Source organism: Phocoena sinus, chromosome 3 (genome assembly GCF_008692025.1).
Source record: "Phocoena sinus isolate mPhoSin1 chromosome 3, mPhoSin1.pri, whole genome shotgun sequence".
Classification (NCBI taxonomy): domain Eukaryota; kingdom Metazoa; phylum Chordata; class Mammalia; order Artiodactyla; family Phocoenidae; genus Phocoena; species Phocoena sinus.
Genome location: NC_045765.1, coordinates 109447115 through 109466234, shown reverse-complemented (window position 1 = coordinate 109466234; position 19120 = coordinate 109447115). Strand labels below are relative to the sequence as shown.

The window sequence follows — 19120 nt, the reverse complement described above, 5'->3', positions numbered from 1 at the left end:
GAACTGAACTGTATCAAACCAAGCCTCTAGATCTAGCTACAAGTTTACAGGAAACACAGAGGCAAGAGACACGTGTTAAAAGATACTATGCGGAGGGAGGTGCAGAAAAGTCCAGATACTGAAAATTTTATAGGATAAAAGACATGGCTTTTTAAAAAAACAAATTGCCAGGAACAAAAAAGAAAGAGGGAACTTTATTAGACATCAACCAATCTCAATTTGTTGACCTTATTTGGATTTTGATTCACACAAGCTATTTAAAAATGATGACATTTATGAAACAACTGGAAATATAGACAGCAATGCTTAAATATTTGACATTATTGAAGAATTACTGTTAAATTTTTCAGGTGTAATAATGGTATTATTAATATATTTTGGTGAAGACCTATTTTATTTTAGAAATACATACTGAAATATTTATGAATGAAATGATATGATGTGAGGTTTTCTTCAAAATAAGGTTGGGTAAGGCTATAGATAAAACAAAGTTATTCATATTGAAGTAAGATACTAATATTGGATAGAAAAGGATTTCATTGCATTATTATTTCTACTTTGTAAACTGCTTATCTTTTAAATATACATGTTGAAAAAATTTAGAGATGTAAAGATATGATAAATATAGCAGAGGGAGGAACACTCCCAAACACATTCTATGAGGCCACCATCACCCTGATACCAAAACCAAAGATGTCACAAAAAAAGAAAACTACAGGCCAATATCACTGATGAACATAGATGCAAAAATCCTCAACAAAATACTAGCAAACAGAATCCAACAGCACATTAAAAGGATCATACACCATGATCAAGTGGGGTTTATCCCAGGAAAACAAAGATGCTTCAGTATACACAAATCAATCGATGTGATAAACCTGATTAACAAATTGAAGGAGAAAAACCATATGATCATATGAAGAGATGCAAAAAAAGCTTTTGACAAAGTTCAACACCCATTTATGATAAAAACTCTCCAGAAAGTCAGCATAGAGGGAAGCTACCTCAACCTACCTCATAATAAAGGCCATACGTGACAAACCCACAGCCAATGTAGTTCTCAATGGTGAAAACCTGAAACCATTTCCTCTAAGCTCAGGAACAAGACAAGGCTGTCCACTCTCACCACTATTATTCAATATAGTTTTGGAATTTTTAGCCATGGCAATCACAGAAGAAAAAGAAAGAAAAGGAATCCAAATCAGAAAAGAAGAAGTAAAAGTGTCACTTCAGTTTTACTTTATTTGCAGATGACATGATACTATATGTGGAGAATCCTAAAGATGCTACCAGAAAACTACTAGAGCGAATCAATGAATTTGGTAAAGTAGCAGGATACAAAATTAATGCACAGCAATCTCTGGCATTCCTATACACTAATGACGAAAAATCTAAAAGAAATTAAGGAAGCACTCGCATTTACCACTGCAACAAAAAGAAAAAAACACCTAAGAATAAACCCACCTAAGGAGACAAAAGACTTGTATTCAGAAAACTATAAGACACTGATGAAAGAAATTAAAGACAATACAAACAGATGGAGAGATATACCATGTTCTTGCATTGGAAGAGTCAACATTGTGAAAATGACTCTACTACGCAAAGCAATCTACAGACTCAGTGCAATCGCTATCAAACTACCCATGGCATTTTTCACAGAACTAGAACAAAAAATTTCACAATTTGTATGGCAACACAAAAGACCCCAAATAGCCAAAGCAATCTTGAGAAAGAAAAACGGAGCTGGAGGAATCAGGCTCTGGGACTTCAGACTATACTACAAAACTACAGTAATCAAGACAGTATGGTACTGGCACAAAGACAGAAATACAGATCAATGGAACAGGATAAAAAGCCCAGAGATAAACCCACGCACATATGGTCACCTTATTTTTGATAAAGGAGGCAAGAATATACAATGGAGAAAAGACAGCCTCTTCAATAAGTGGTGCAGGGAAAGCTAGATAGCCACATGTAAAAGAATGAAATTAGAGCACTTCCTAAATGGATGAAAGACCTAAATGTAAGGCCAGACACTATAAAACTCTTAGAGGAAAACATAGGCAGAACACTCTATGACATAAATCACAACAAGATCCTTTTTGACCCACCTCCTAGAAAAGGGAAATAAAACCAAAAATAAACAAATGGGATCTAATGAAACTTAAAAGATTTTGCACAGCAAAGGAAACCTAAACGAGACGAAAAGACAACCCTCAGAATGGGAGAAAATATTTGCAATTGAAGCAACTGACAAAGGATTAATCTCCAAAATTTACAAGCAGCTCATGCAGCTCAATATCAAAAAAACAAATGATCCAATCCAAAAATGGGCAGAAGACCTAAATAGACATTCTCCAAAGAAGATATACAGATTGTCAACAAACAGATAAAAGAATGCTCAACATCACGAATCATTAGAGATATGCAAATCAAAACTACAATGACGTTATCACCTCACACAGTCAGAATGGCCATCATCAAAAAATCTAGAAACAATAAATGCTGGAGAGGGTGTGGAAAAAAGGCAACCTGCTTGCACTGTTGGTGGGAATGTAAATTGATACAGCCACTATGGTGAACAGTATGGAGGTTCCTTAAAAAATTAAAAATAGAACTACCATACGACCTAGCAATCCCAGTACTGGGCATATACCCTGAGAAAACCATAATTGAAAAGAAGTCATGTACCACAATGTTCATTGCAGCTCTATTTACAATAGCCAGGACATGGGAGCAACCTAAGTGTCCATCGACAGATGAATGGATAAAGATGATGTGGCACATATATACAATGGAATATTACTCAGCCATAAAAAGAAAGGAAATTGAGTTATTTGTAGTGAGGTGGATGGAACTAGAGACTGTCATACAGAGTGAAGTAAGTCAGAAAGAGAAAAACGAATACCATATGCTAACACATATATATGGAATCTAAAAAAAAAAAAAAGGTGCTGAAGAACCTACAGGCAGGACAGGAATAAAGACACAGACGTAGAGAATGGACTTGAGGACACAGGGAGGGGGAAGTGTAAGCTGGGACGAAGTGAGAGAGTGGCCTGGACTTATATACACTACCAAATGTAAAATAGATAGCTAGTGGGAAGCAGATGCATAGCACATGAGATCAGCTTGGTGCTTTGTGACCACCTAGAAGGGTGGGATAGGGAAGATAGGAGGGAGACAAAAGAGGGAGGAGGTATGGGGATATATGTATATGTATAGCTGATTCACTTTGTTATACAGCAGAAACTAACACACCATTGTAAAGCAATTATACTCCAATAAAGATGTTAAAAAAAAAAGAGGGCTTCCCTGGTGGCACAGTGGTTGAGAGTCCGCCTGCCGATGCAGGCGACACGGGTTCATGCCCCAGTCCGGGAGGATCCCACATGCCATGGAGCGGCTGGGCCCGTGAGCCATGGCCGCTGAGCCTGCGCGTCCAGAGCCTGTGCTCCGCAACAGGAGAGGCCACCACAGTGAGAGGCCCACGTACCGCAAGAAGAAAAGATAAATGAGATTCTCCTCAAAATAATTCAGTTGTGGGGTGAGGGATAGAGTGGGTGAGTTTATAGGTAAAATAAGATCTGTGACCATGAGTTGATTTTGAATCTGAGAGTTCTATTGCACTGTCTCTGTACTTTTATGTGATTGATGTTTTTCATTTAAAAAAAAGTAAAAAATATTCACTATCATTCTTAGTAGTAGTAGAGGTTAAGCATGTGTTTACAACAAAATGTATTTAGCTGGTAAATCATAATAATTGTAAGTATAGAATAATTTATTTGTGAAGGCCAAACATTGGGAAACGATGCTGCCGTAAATAGCGTCATTGAGACACCACCCTGGTATATGGTTCAGAATAGCCACGCCCAAATCTCAGAGACATAAAACAAAGTTTATCTGCCGTGACAGGCTAAGTAAGCTATGTTGCAGTAACAAATTACCCCAAATCTCAGTGGCATATAACAACAAGGTTTATTTCTTGTTCTAGAAGTGCTCTGGAATCCCTCAAGTACTCACACTAATGGAGTGGCCACAGTATCAAGTCTGGTCTATTGCTGTGCCAGAGGGAAAGGAGGCTCTGGAGAGCCTCACATTGGTAAGTAAAATATCCAGTCTAGAAAGACACGTGTCACTTCTCACAGTTCATTTGCCTCAATCAATCACTTGGCCCTATTCAACCACAAGGGGGCCAGAAGACACCCCGCCATCACGTGCCCAGAAGAGAGAACTAGAAATATTTGGCAAAGAAATCTGACCCCCCTCAACAAGAGAACCCATGTCATGATGTTGAACCTGTATCAAACCTGAGCCCCGGGGACTTCCCTGGTGGCGTAGTGGTTAAGAATCCACCTGCCAACGCAGGGGACAAGGGTTCGAGCCCTGGTCCGGGAAGATCCCACATGCTGCGGAGCAACTAAGCCCGTGCGCTACAACTACTGAGCCAGTGCGCCACAACTACTGAAGCCCGTGCACCTACAGCCCGTGTTCCGCTGCAAGAGAAGCCACCGCAATGAGAAGCCCGCACACCGGAACGAAGAGTAGCCCCCGTTCGCCACAACTAGAGAAAGCCCGAGCAGCAATGAAGATCCAACGCAGCCAAAAATACATAAATAAATGTGTTAAAAACAAAACAAAACATCTGCCCTGGGAATCACTGTACCTTGCACCACCTCTAAGACAGTATCCAGACACAAGTGCTCATCAATCCTTTCGGGTGTATTTCTCTCTGATGACTCACAGTCATGCAATATATTGTATGCAGAGATTGCATAATGAATATAAGGTAATTGGTTGGCTCAATTATGAATTCAGCAATACTTTTAAAAAGGAATCATTCCGGGGCTTCCCTGGTGGCGCAGTGGTTGAGAGTCCGCCTGCCGATGCAGGGGACACGGGTTCGTGCCCCGGTCTGGGAGCATCCCACATGCCGCGGAGCGGCTGGGCCCGTGAGCCATGGCCGCTGAGCCTGCGCGTCCGGAGCCTGTCCTCCGCAACGGGAGAGGCCACAACAGTGAGAGGCCCGCGTAACGCATAAAAAAAAAAAAAAAAAAAAAAGGAATCATTCCATTTTTCCTCTTGGATTATTAAAGTAATATGTTCTCATTACAAAAAAACCTGGAAAATATGGAACACTCGAAAGAAGAGGGAGAAATCACTCATAATTTCACCTTCCAAAAATAGAGTTAATATTTTAGTGGAATTCCCTCCAAACTTTTTCTATGCATTTTTAAAAACTAGTTCGCACAGTCACCAAAACTATAACCATTTCTTCATTGGTGACTTTGTTCCAAATAGCTGATCCAATTGGCCCTAGACCAGCAGACAATTTTCAAAAAAGCTGTTTCAGCTCTTTTCCTTGTAACATGGGTGTTTTAGCGTGGTTATATATCACTTAAATGCAGATGGGTAACTAACAGTTGCATGTCACATTCTGTATTTTGGAGCAATGAATCCTTAGTTCTAAAACTGCTTGTTAGTCTCAGACCAGCCATGAAACAAATGAATAATTGTAATAGTTATTTTCATTTGCTTCTGGTATTTTCTCCACCCAGTTTACTTATGAAAAGGGAACAGCTTTGGAAGTTCATATTACAATGGAATTTAAGCCTCTTAAAATCATCGGGATCCTGGTTACCTTTCAAAATAATAAAAACTGCTGATGATCCAAGTGATGACTAGTTAGTCTAAGAAATAAACTGACCAAGTATGTTATAACTAGGATGATGACTTTCCCCAAGTCCAGAAAACATTTAGTTATAAATAAAATCTTTAGGTAGAAGATGATACATTGAGTATTTCAGTAATATTACTCAACTTTTGCCAAGGACTCTTTTTCCTTAATATTTTATCTGACATTGCATTTGATGTGTAGCTTTCTTCTTTATTTCAACCAACAAAGGAAATCACAGAAAATTTGACCAAGAATCTATACAAAGCTCTTGTAATTTTACTATACTGCAGCAATCTCTCAGCTATTTACGTTAATAAATAAATGACACAGTGGATTGTGAACTTCTTCAGGGCAAAAATCATAAATTATCCATCGTTACAGTCCTTACAACTCCTAGCATAATGCACTGTATAGAGGAAACACCCATAAAAAATAAATGTGATACAAAGTACAATTTATATGTGAAAGGTAATTGGGTTTTGGTACCTTGTTTATTTTCCTTATTGTTACTCATCTAAATCTTTGTATTCTGAAATATCTCCTTATAATTTCCAAAACAGAAGGTACTGAAATAGGTCATGTGAACATTTCTTGATATGATTTGACAAGTAACTTTCCAAAATCTTTGTCTTAATTTATATCCCCAACTTAATTCATACCCAACAGGGTATGAGTGCTCATTTCATTCTACCCTTACCAATGGAGTCTATTCACAATGTAAACAAACTAATTAGACCCATGGGAAATAATACCTCTTTTGTCTTCTTTTCATTCTTAATGAGTTTGAACATTAGTAAAATATGCAGTAGGCATTTAAATTCCTTATTTTGTGAATTGACTGTTCATGTATATATTTTTCCCATTTACCTGTTTAAGGTCTTAGTGTTTCCTATTTCTAGTCTTTGTCCTCACACTGTGCAATATAAATACTTCTATCTCAAATATGTACTTGTATACATGCATCTTTGCTGTAAGACTGTGTTTCTATAAGGGTAGTGACCCCATTTTATTTATCTGTGAGCAACACCGGACACATAGTAGAGAAAATGCATGCTGTTCTTCGTAGGATTATTCTTAGGATTAAATGAGATGACCTAAGCAAAGCATTTAACACAGTGTCTGTCACATAGCAGATGCTCAATAAATTATTTTAAGCAATCAATACAAGTTTCATCATTGAACTAAAGCCACACCATTTCATTTCAGAATTTGGGAAAATCAAGACGAAGTATGTTTGAAAGATCAGTAACCATGCTTGTCCAATTTGCATATTTGGGATTTGAACGCTGATTCCCAAATCTTTCACCGCAAATTACATCAGACTTATATATTCCTGAAATACTAAAACTCTTGAAATTTTTGAAAGAGCAGTATGAATTCTGAACCGGTAAAACCTTTTGGCAACCGACGGATTCTTTTCCCCAGTCTGTAATACCCTGACCTCACACAGATGTCTCTTCTTCCCTTATTTAAGTTTATAGGAAACTTGTGGTGAACACAGTAAAGCTCAAACAAGCACAAATATACATCACATGATTGACATTTACTTCTCCGGATGAGTTAGCTTTTGTTTTCAGACCGGGGAGGCAGCTGTTCTCGCGGCCACTGTCAGAAAAGCAGAACTAAAGCAAGGAGAGGCAAAGGCAGAGCCCTTGGGAATGGCCAGTCGGCTGGAGGGCTTAAGGCTTGGCAGGGGGGTAGGAGCATTTTGGTTGCTGCCAGGGTGTGAGGGGGAAGGGGGCTGCGGGTGGTTGCAAAACCAGCCCGAAGCAAAAAAAGTGAGGTTTTTTCCGGGAAGACAGCAGCGCTGGGGGGAGCAGGCCGCGTTGGCTGCCCAGCAGGCGGGTGTGTCCAGTACAGGCCGCAGGACGCAGGAGGCTGGGGGCGGGGGAAGCTGCGTCTAGGTCAGCGAAGGGCAGAGGAAGCCGGACACGGACGCAGTCGTCTCCCGATCCCGGCTCCAAGGCTTCTAGTGGGAAACCGAGTCCCGACCTACGGCCTATCTTCAGGAGCCCCAGTCACCCCAGTCACCCCAGAACCTCCTCAGGCCTTTCCGGTAAGCAGCGCGGCGCCCTGGGATTAGAACCGGCATGGCAGCGCGCAGGCGCCTCGTGAGCGGGGAGGCCCCGGACGCAGGAGGGGGTGTGTGAGGCACAGAAAGCCTTCTCTGCGCCTGCGCTGTCTGCTCTCCCTAGGTCGGAGGGGGTAGGGGGGCAACAAACCTTGAGCCGACATCGCGCACACCCTGGATTCCCGGCCGGGGTCGCTCTTCACTCCTTAACGCGGCGTCTCGTCAAGCCTCACAGAGCTCCGCAGGGGTGTGGGGAGGTAAGAGCCCCCTGGAACAGGCGTCTTGGCCTCTCTTCACCCCTGCTGCCCTCGGGGAGGGGGCGGGGTGACCGCTGGTCGCGCTGCCCTAGGCGCTGGGTCTGGCCCTCCTGTTCCTCCAGGGGCCGAGCCTTGAGCCCCGGACCCATTCCTTTTCCGAGCCCCCCTGAGCTGGCTGGGAAATAAGGACTCTCAAACCTCGCGGCTCCTCGGTAAAGCCTGTTGGGCCGGGCCAGGCCAGGATGGCAATCACGGCCGCTGTTTGCCGGGTCCCACCCACCCGGGCCTCCCGGAGTGCTGGGCGCTGCCGGGGGAACAACCCCCAGGCTGCAGCGGATGAAGGGAGAAGAGCCCCCAGGGCCGCCTGTCCCTCCAGGGAAGGGGCTGCGCCTGCAGGAGGGGCTGTCGCTCCCGAGGAGTGAGTGGTAGCCTCTGAGCTGAAATGCCTCTGCCCCCGCAGAGGAATCTGTCACCGCCGCCCGTGCTCTAGCAAAGCCCATTCTCGCACCGATGCATTTTCTCATCGTTTTAGACCAGAAGGACGCGCTAGTGTCCCTTCGTCTACCTTTTCTTTAATACCTTTGAAAAATGATAAAAGATGATCTAACTTTTAAACTATAAACTTACTTGTACTACCGTGACTGCATGATACTATATTCCAGACTAAGGGAGTTCTTGTTAGTTTGACTCGTGTGGAAACCAGTCCATACATTTGATAACTTAATATTTTTCCTTTAATAAAATAGGCAGTTTGTTGATCGAATTAGGTTCCTTAATTTATTATTTTGAGCTTGTCTTTTGAATTGGCACAAGTTCAGTGGTTTGATCTAGTAGAACTATATATAATTTTTCACCTAATTTCTTCCCTTTTTTCTCCTCTGGATATTAAACCGCATGTTTAGTGTAAAAAAAATTAAATATAATAAAGAATAAGGAAAAATAATCAACTTTAATTCCACATTTAAAGGTAATCAACAATAGTTAATTTTGAGTTTTCACCTGAGTCTTTTTTTCCCGTGGCATTTTCTTAATTGAAATAATGAGATTTTATATACAGTTGGTTTGCCTGCTTTTCTTGCTTAAAATTATATTTTAAGCATTTCCCCATGTTTTTAAAAAGCTTCACAGACATGACTTTATGATTTTTGATTACACGACTGATACATGAGCAAAGTGTCTTTTGAAACAGTTACATTACAGATAAATATAAATTCCCTTTTAATTATCATCCCCAGTTATAATATTACATAATATGATGGTATCACAGTTTATTTAATCCAGTGGGTCTCAGGAGCCCTTTATAAACTTAAAAATTATCGAGGACTAGAAGAGTTTTTGTTTTCTAATGCAGTATATATATACCATTTTAGAAATTAAAACTCAGAAAATTAAAAAATTTTTACTTATTCATTTAAAAATAACAGTAACCCATTATATATTGAATTAAATTATATTGTTTAAAGTAACTATATATTTTTTAAAAAATTTAGTGAGAAAGATGGCATTGTTTTACATTTTTAGTAGGTCACTTTAATGTCTGGCTTTATAGGAGACGGCTAGATTCTCATATTTGCTTTGCCCTTCAGTCTGGTGCGCTACCTTGTTTAAACTGAAGCATATTAAGAAAATCCATCCTTGCACAGATCGGTATTTGGAACAGGAAGGCCCTCACCTGCCGAAAGCTCTTGGGGTCTTTAGGGTTCCTCAGACCACAGTTTTAAAAAGCTGATTTAATCATTCTTGTATTGATGAGCTGTTAGGTTCTTTGCAATTTTCACTATTACAAACATTGCAACATTGAAAGTTCTTTATAATGTGTTCTTGAGCCTAAGTACTAGTGTTTCTCTAGAAGTGGAATTGCTAGGCCATAGAGTATATACTTAAAAAAAAAAGTTTTGATAGACATAAACATCACTTATGATGCCTACATAATTTTCTGTGTCCTAATATCGGTGTTTAGATTGTTTCAATTAATGATTTTGCAAAATATCTTTGCATATTTTCAGTTGTTTTGGATTATTTTCTTGAATTTATGAAATGAGAATCGTTAGATCAAATGTTAGGAATCTTTTTGAATCGATTGATGCATATTATCACATTGTTCCCCTGAGTGAGTATACCAGTTTATTTCCTATCAGCCGTGTCTGAGATGCTCTTTTTAATCAAACACTTACCAACATTGAGTACTTTTATTATTAAAAAGATCATATTCTGATCTAGTAGGCAGTGAATGGTATGTATTCTGATTTGTGTTACTTCGGTAATGCAGGTTGTACATTGAATGTTTTTTCATAATCTTACTAGTTATCTGTTCATATTGTTTGCCCATTTATGGTCCAGTGTCCAAGTGTTTTTCTAACAGATTTGTATTATCTTTTTACATTATAAGGATACATGCTATCATTTTTTTTGAAGGAAAGGAACAAAATTATCTTTTTTCCTGTTTATAGAAGTAGTATATTTTTGTTAAAAAAATACTATAAGAACATGTAATATAGATGTTATGCTTACATAATCTCAGACACCATTGTGAAAAGTTTGGTGTTTTCTCCTCTGTATTTTTTTTCTTGTGACTTTGCTAATACTATAATTTTTTTTACAACTTATTTGTAAAAATGGATTTGTACTATGCATGAAGTTTTACAATTTGATTTTTTTGTCTTTTAGCATTATATATTGGATATTTTTTCATGGAAGTACATAGAACTATGGGCAAAGTTTTTTCAGAGTGGCTTTAAGAACACCACCAATTGTGACCTTTAGTTATCTGATGTCAGGCTCCTATCCTCTTCTATATTCTCTTCCTAGGTGATTTCATCTATTAACATCTATGTGCTGCCAATTCCCAAATCTTTATCTATCTCAGACTTCTCTCCTGCATCCAGATCCTTATATTCAACAGCCTATCGGACATCTCCCCCAGAATGTTCTCAAGGTACTTCAAACACCAGTCCAAACGTGAACTCGTGTTTTCCCTCAGTCCTGCTCCTCTTTGTATTGCCTGTTATGGTCAGTGCTACCTCCGTCTACCCAGTCACTTGCGATGGCAACCTGGCAGTAATCCTAGCTTTCTCCCTTGCTTTCACGCCCCAAAAGTTCCCATTCTTTAGACCTTTTTTTTTTTTTTTTTTTTTGCGGTACGCGGGCCTCTCACTGTTGTGGCCTCTCCCGTTGCGGAGCACAGGCTCCGGACGCGCAGGCTCAGCGGCCATGGCTCACGGGCCCAGCCGCTCCGCGGCATGTGGGATCTTCCCGGACCGGGGCACGAACCCGTGTCCCCTGCATCGGCAGGCGGACTCTCAACCACTGTGCCACCAGGGAAGCCCGGGAATTTATGTTTGTTACACCAGCCTCCACGTTTAAATACTGCACTTCTCCCCTCCTTTATATTTGCAAATTAGTTATATGTTAATTTTTAGTTAAATTATTATTTAGTGTTTGCATCATTTATGTAAATATTGTGTGCAGCTGAGCCAGGTATTATATTGTGATGATACTTCCTTATATAATTCTGTGTTTTTCCTAGAGTTAATAATCATCTTGGTTTTTTAATATATCTTTTCATATCTTTTATTTAATCTATTAACAACCTTTCAGGCAAGATGTGTAAATCTCCTGTTGGTAGATTCACACACATCAGATCATCTGTTTGTTTATTTTGCAACAGTTTTCCTGTAATTTTCTGTCACCCTGCCTCCATCTTGATGGGTTGCTCTCTAGGCCTGTTGTACAGCTATCTTCCTGAAGTGTCCTTTTATGCTCATCTGTGAATTTCATTTTTCTCTCCCCTGTGTGGGATAACCTGTTTCCAGGATGTCAGGTCTTCTTTCTTTCTTGGTGTCGCCTTCATGTTGGCAAAGTACATCTTCTAGTAGTTTCCTGAGAAAGACTGAATGGGAGGCAAATTTTGACATACCTCCTTCATTATGTGTGTGCATGTATGTGCACATGCATTTCCTTACTTTCCTGCATTATAAGATACTCCATGCTCATCTTGTATATTTCCTGTCCCAGTCTTAACAATCAGCAATTTCTCCAAGGAGCCTTGGTTCTTTTTGTTGGAGAAACCAAGATCTGGGCACTAGTGTGCTTGTTGCCACTAAGACGTCTTGCTTTTAGGCCCTTTCAGCTGATGGAGCAAGAGATATGGTTTATGCTATAAACCATAAATATGTTTTTTTTTTTGCGGTACGCGAAATAAATAAATAAATATCTATAAATATTTCAAACAAAAAATTATTACAAATGTGTAACCATCTGTGTCCATATTAAGCTAAACATGAATTTATACTGATGTCTCCCACTCAAATTCATTACCACATGGATCATTCTAGCTTCCTCCCCTTGCTTATATATAACCTTCCCCTCCAAAAGTGGAAACCTCACTCCCACCATCAGCCATCCATTTATTTAATTTCATTTCCAGCATATGTGTATGATGGTTTCAGAATTAACCCATACCCCCAGGAGAAACAACTTTATCAACTAGAGTACAATGCTTGTGTTGCCTTTAGACTCCACTTATTTCCAAAGGTAGAACTTTATTTCTCCACCCCCTTCAGCATGGTTGTTTTATACATTCGTAATGCATTTAGACTTTTTTTTTCACATTCTGCATTCCATCTGAGTCCCCCAACCTTCTAAACATTTTTAAAAATTTGCATACATTGAGGTTATTCTTTGTGTTATAAAGTTGTATGGGTACTGACAAATGCTTAATGTCTTGTATTCACCATTATAGTATTATACTGAATAGTTTCACCACCCTAAAAGATCCACTTTGCTTTACCTGTTCTGTCCTCCCCTACTCCAGAGCACTGGCAATCACTGATGTGTGTACTGTCGCTCTAGTTTTACCCATTCCAGAATGTCATAAAATTAGAATTGTATAGTATAGAGATTTTTTAGACTGCTTTCTTTCACTTAGCAATACCCATTTAAGATTCATCCATCTTTTTGTGGCTTGATGGTACATTTCTTTATATCACTGAATAATGTTCCATTGCATGGATGTACTAGAGTTTATTTAGCCATTCACTTACTGAAGGACATCTTGGATGCTTCCACATTTTGGCAGTTATGAATAAAGCTGCTATAAACATTCACATCTCAGTTCTTATGTGGACATAAATCTTTAATCAGTTGGGTAAATACCCAGTATTATGATTGCTGGTTCATATGGTAAGACTATGTTTAGTTTTGTGAGAGACTGCCAAGGTGTTTTCCAAAGTGGCTGTACCATGTTGCATTCCTATCAGCAATAAATGAGAGTTCCTGCTGTTTGGCATCCTTGGGGCATTTGGTATTGTCAGTTTTTTGGATTTCAGCCATTGTAATAGATATGAAGTGGTATCTCATTATTTAAATCTGTAGTTCTCTAAAGATAAATGATATTGATCATTTTATCATATGCTTATTTGCAAATTTTATATCTTTTTAAATTTTTATTTTAGAGTATAGTTGATTACCAATCTTGTGTTAGTTTCAGGTGTACAGCAGAGTGATTCAGTTATACATGTATCTATTCTTTTTAAAATTCTTTTCCCATTTAGGTTATTATAGAGTATTGAGCAGAGTTCCCTATGCTATACAGTAGGTCCTTGTTGGGCAAACTTTATATCTTCTTCGGAGAGGTATCTGTTCAGAACTTTTGCCCATTGTTTAATTGGATTGTTTGTTATCTAATTATTGAATTTTAAGAGTTTTTTGAGGACTTCGGACACAAGTCCTTTATCAGTTATGTGTTTTGCAAATATTATCTCCCACTCTGTGGCTTGTCTTCTCATTTTCTTAACAGTGTCTTTTTCAGAGCAGATTTTTTTTTAACTTCAGTAATGTCCAACTTATCAATTTTTTTCTTTCATGTCTCATGCCATTGGTGTTATATTTAAAAATTCATCACCGGGGCTTCCCTGGTGGCGCAGTGGTTGAGAGTCCGCCTGCCGATGCAGGGGACTATGGGTTCGTGTCCCGGTCCGGGAGGATCCCACATGCCGTGGAGCAGCTGGGCCCGTGAGCCATGGCCACTGAGCCTGCGCGTCCGGAGCCTGTGCTCCGCAACGGGAGAGGCCACAGCAGTGAGAGGCCCGCATACCGTAAAAAAAAAAAAAAAAAAAAATCATCACCAACCCAAGGTTATATAGATTTTCTCTTATGCTTTTTCAAGAAGTTTTTAGAATATTGCATTTTACATTTAGTCTCATCCATTTTATTTTTATTTCTTCTTCCTGTTTCATTGAGATAAAACTGACATACAGCACTATATAAGTTTAAGATGTACAGCATAATGATTTGACTTCCATACATCATGAAACGATTACCAGAGTAAGTTTCGTGAACATCCTTTATCTCATATAGATACAAAATTAAAGAAATAGAAAAAAATTTTTTTCCTTGTTATGAGAACTCTTAGGGTTTACTGTCAACAACTTTCATATATAACATACAGCAATGTTAATTGTATTTATCATGCTGTACATTACATCCCTAGTACTTATTTATCCTATAACTGATGTTTGTACCTTTTTGCTACCTTCATCCAGTTCCCCCTCCCTCCACCCCCTGCCTCTGTTAACCACAAATCTGATCTTTTTTTCTGAGTTTGTTTGTTTGCTTTTGAAGTATAAATGATCTACAATACTATGTGAGTTCCTGGTATATAACATAGTGATTTGATATTTCTATACATTTCAAAATGATCACCACAATAACTCTAGTTACCATCTCTCACCATACAAAGATATTAAATAATTATTGACTGTATTCCCCACCCTGTACATTTCATACCCATGACTTATTTATTTTGTAACTGGAAGTTTGTACCTCTTAGTCTCCCTCATCTAGTTCTCTCCTCCCCCCATCACCCTTCCCTCTGGCAAGGGGGATTTGTTCTTTATATATATGACTCTTTCTCTTTTGTTGTGTTTGTTCATTTGTTTTTCAGATTGTACATATAAGTGAAATCATATAGTAATTGTCTTTCTCTGTTTGACTTATTTCACTTAGCATAATACCCTCTAGTTCCATCCATGTTGTTACAGATGGCAGTTTTGCCATTTTATTTCCATATGTCTTTGTTCTCTTTTGGTTGATCTTGTTTGGGACTCTCTGTGATTCCTTGATTCTGTGGGTTCTGAATGTCTGTTTCCTTTCCCAGGTTAAGGAAGTTTTCAGCTATTATGTCTTCAAATATGTTCTCTGCCCCTTTCTCTCTCTCTTCTCCTTCTGGAACTCCTATAATGCAAAGTTAGTACACTTGATGTTGTCTTAGAGGTCTCTTAAGCTGTCCTCTTTTTTTTTTTTAATTCGTTTTTTCTTTTCCTGTTCCGCTTGAATGATTTCTACTACTCTGTCTTCTAGTTCACTGATCTGTTCCTCTGTATCATCTAGTCTACTGCTGATTCCTTCTGGAGTATTTTTTTTCTTTCAGTTATTGTATTCTTCAACTCTGTTTGGTTCTTTATATTTTCTAATTCTTTGTTGGAAACTTCCAACTTGTCACTGTTCTCATCCATTCTATTCCTGAGTTCTTTGAGCATTTTTATTATCATTACCTTGAACTCTTTATCAAGTGGATTACTTATCTCCACTTAGTTCTTCTTCTGGGGTTTTATCTTGTTCCTTCATTTGGAACATATTCCTCCGTTGCCTCATTTGCCTAATTCTCTGTCTTTATTTCTGTGTATTTGGTAGGTTGGGTATGCTTCCTGATCTTGGAGAAATGACCTTATGTAGAAGACGTCCTATGATGCCCAGCAGCATACTCCCCTCTCATCCCCGGGCCTATCTGCTCTAGGGAGTGCCCTCTAGGTGGACTGCATGGGCCCTTCTATTTTGTTGGGGTGACTGCTGTGGGCATCCTGGTGGGTGTGGCTGACCCCTTGTCTGGTTTGGTTGCCATGCCCTGAGTAGTGTGAAGACTGCTGGCTGCTGGTGGCAGGGCCAGGTCCTGACGTGGCTGGCTGCATGGCCTGTGGTGTCCCAGTCCTGATGCTAGACTGCTGATGGGCAGGGCTGGGTCATGAGGTGCTTGGGCCAGGACTAGTGCTGGCCATTAGTGGGCGGAGCCCGGTCCTGAGGCTGGTGTTCGCCTGTTGGTGGGCAGGGCTGGTTCCTGACATGGTTGGCTGTGAGGTCTGGGATGTCGTGGAGCTGATGCTGGCCTGCTGTTGGTTAGGTCCAGATCCCATGGCTGATAAGCCAGAGGGAGGATTCCAAAATGGTGCTTCTCGTCACCAGTGTCCTTATGGTAGAATGAGCTCCCCAAAACGACTGCTGCCAGCATCTATGTCCCCAGGGTAAGTTCCAGTTGCCTCCTGCCTCTCCAGGAGTCTCTCTAAGATCAGCAAGTGGGTCTGACCAAATCTCCTTTCAAATTACTGCTTCTGCCCTGGATCTCAGCGCATGTGTGCTTTGGTGTGCACACTTTTAAGAGTGAAGGCTCTAATTCCCCCAGCCCTCTGGCTATCCTGAATGTAAGCCCAGAGCCTAATGTTTTAGGACGCGCATTCTCCTGGTGTAGGACCCCCAGGCTGGGGAACCTGATATGGAGCTCAGGCCCCTTGTTCCTTGGGGAGAACCTCTGCAGTTGTAATTATCCTGCTGCTTACGGATCACCCACCCAAGGGTATGTGTCTTGACTGTACCATGTTTCCACCTCTCCTACCCATCTTGTTGGGGTTCCTTCTTTATATTAAGTTGTAGAAGATCATTTCTGCTAGTTCTCATCAATAGTTTCTCTTTAAGTAGTAATTTTGGTGTGCCCATGGGAGGAGGTGAGCTCAAGGTCTTCCTATTCCTCTGTCTTAGCCACTCCCCCTCTATTATCCATTTAAAATACATTCTTATGTAAGGTGTAATTCTTGCAGTATTTCATACTTTTCATTATTATTATATTTGTTATGGTGATCTGGGATCAGTGATCTTTGATGTTACTACTATAACTTGCTGAGGGCCTAGATGACGATTAGCATTTTTAGCATAAAGAATTTTTTAATTGAGGTGTGTACATTGGTTTTCTTATACATAATAGTATTGCACACAATAAACTACAGTATAGTGTAAATCTTTAAATCATTTGGACGAATGCCATATAACTTTTATGTGCACTGGGAAACCAAGAAATTTGTGCAACTCACTTTATTGTGATATTCACTGGCCTGGAACCAAATCTACAATATCTTCAAGGTATCCCTGTATCGTGTTGACTGTTATAGGTCCTTTGCCTTTCCATATACACTTCAGAATCAGTTTCGTGAGTTCTACAAAATAGTTTACTGGGATTTTGATTGGGATTGCACTGAATCTACAGATCAGGTTGGAAGAACTAACATCTTAACAGTATTGTCTCCTTGTCCATAAACATGGACTATATCTCCATTTATTTAGATCTTCTTTGATTTTTTGTCAGCATTTTGTAGTTTTCCACATATAGGTCCTGTATATATTTTATACTTATATCTAGGCATTTAATCTTTGAGGTATATTGTAAAAGCTGTTTTTTAAAATTTCAAATTCCAACTGTTCCTTGCTCATGTAGGAAGCATTTGACTTTTGTATATTAACCTTGTATCCTGCATCCTTGCTATTACACTCACTTTTCCATATTGGGGGGTCAGTTTGGGGAGATGTTCTACATTGAAAATCATGTCATCACAAATAAAGACATTTTTATTTCTTCCTTTCCAAACAGTGTACCTTTCATTTCCTTTTCTTATTACACTAGTGAGGGTTTCCGTACTATGTGCAATAGGAGTGGTGAGAGAAGACATCCTTTCCTTGATCCCAGTCTTTGGGGGTAGGGCATCTAGCTTCTCATCACTAAATATATTGTGTAATGGTAGCTGTAGGTATTTTGTGGATATTCTTCATCAAACTGAAGAAGTTCTCCTCTACTCATAATTTGCTGAGAGCTTTTATCATGAGTAAGTATTGGGTCTTGTCGAATGCTTTTTCTTTTGCATCAGTTCATATGATTATATGATAATTTTTCTTTAGTCTGTTGATGTGGTATGTTACATTGATTAATCTTCAAATGTTGAACCCGCCTTGCATACCTGAATAAATCCCACTTGGTTGTTGCGTATAATTTTGTTTATACATCACTGGATTTGATTTGCTAATATTTTGTTGTGGGTTTTTACTTCTGTGTTCATAAGTTACATTGGTCTGTAGTTTTTCTTTCTTGTAATGTCTTTATCTGATTTTGGTATTGGAGTAATGCTGGTCTTATAGAATTGAGTTAGGAAGTGTTCCCTGTGCTTCTTTTTTTCTGAAGGAGACTATGGAAGATTTGGATCATTTCTTCATTAAATATTTGGTAAAATTCACCAGTGAAGCTATCTAGACCTGATGACTTTTTTTGTGGAAGGTTATTAATTATTGATTCAGTTTTGTTAATATATATAGGACTGTTCATGTTGTCTGTTTTTGTGTGAATTTTGGTAGTTTGTGTTTTTCAAGGAATTAGTCCATTTCATCAAAATGATCAAGTTTGGGGGCATAGAATTGTTCATAATATTGCTTTATTTTCCTTTAAGTGTCCATGGTATCAATAGTTATGACCCCTCTTTCACTTCTGATATTGGTTATTTGTATCTCTCTCTTTTTTTAATTAGCCTAGTTTATCAATTTTACTTTTTTCAAAGAAAGAGTTTTTGGTTTCAGTGGTTTTTCTCCATTTCTCTATTTTCCTGTTTTTAATTTCATTGATTTCTGCTCTGATCTTTGTTACCTTTCCTTCTACCTACTTTGGGCTTAAGTTGTTCTTTTTCTAATTTCCCAAAGTGGAAGCTTAGATTATGGATTCTTAGATCTTTCTTTTTTAATATATGCACTTAATGCTATAAGTGCCCCTTTAAGCACTGCTTTTACTACATTCTGTAAGCCTCACTTGAATTTTAAGATCTGTGTTATCAATTTTCATGATCTTTTTTCTTCACATATTCTTTACGTATGGCTTCCTGTTGCTGTTTCATAGTCGCATTGGTTTTTTTTTCTGAGAATATTAGTTTCTTTGAAGTTTTCTTCTTCCTATATTGTCTCTTCCTCCAAGTTCCTTTTATTTGTTTTGGTGCCTATGTGTTTTCATGTACTTTTGTATATGTATGGTATAAA

At 39.1% G+C, this 19120-nt stretch overlaps 1 protein-coding gene across 7 annotated transcripts in view; it reads left to right on the top strand.

Annotated features, from left to right (window-relative positions):
- Window positions 1–7239: 7239 nt before the first annotated feature.
- ZFYVE16 (zinc finger FYVE-type containing 16) overlaps window positions 7240–19120 on the top strand; it is a 58352-nt gene continuing 46471 nt past the window's right edge. For 2 of the 7 annotated variants that reach the window (XM_032626694.1, XM_032626691.1), the window contains exon 1: window positions 7253–7733. The gene's annotated coding sequence lies outside the window, so the exon portion shown is untranslated. Of the gene's footprint in view, window positions 7734–7830; window positions 8006–10813; window positions 10941–19120 lie in introns of those variants that run through there. The other 5 variants (XM_032626692.1, XM_032626695.1, XR_004349198.1 and 2 more) reach the window with 5 other exon arrangements.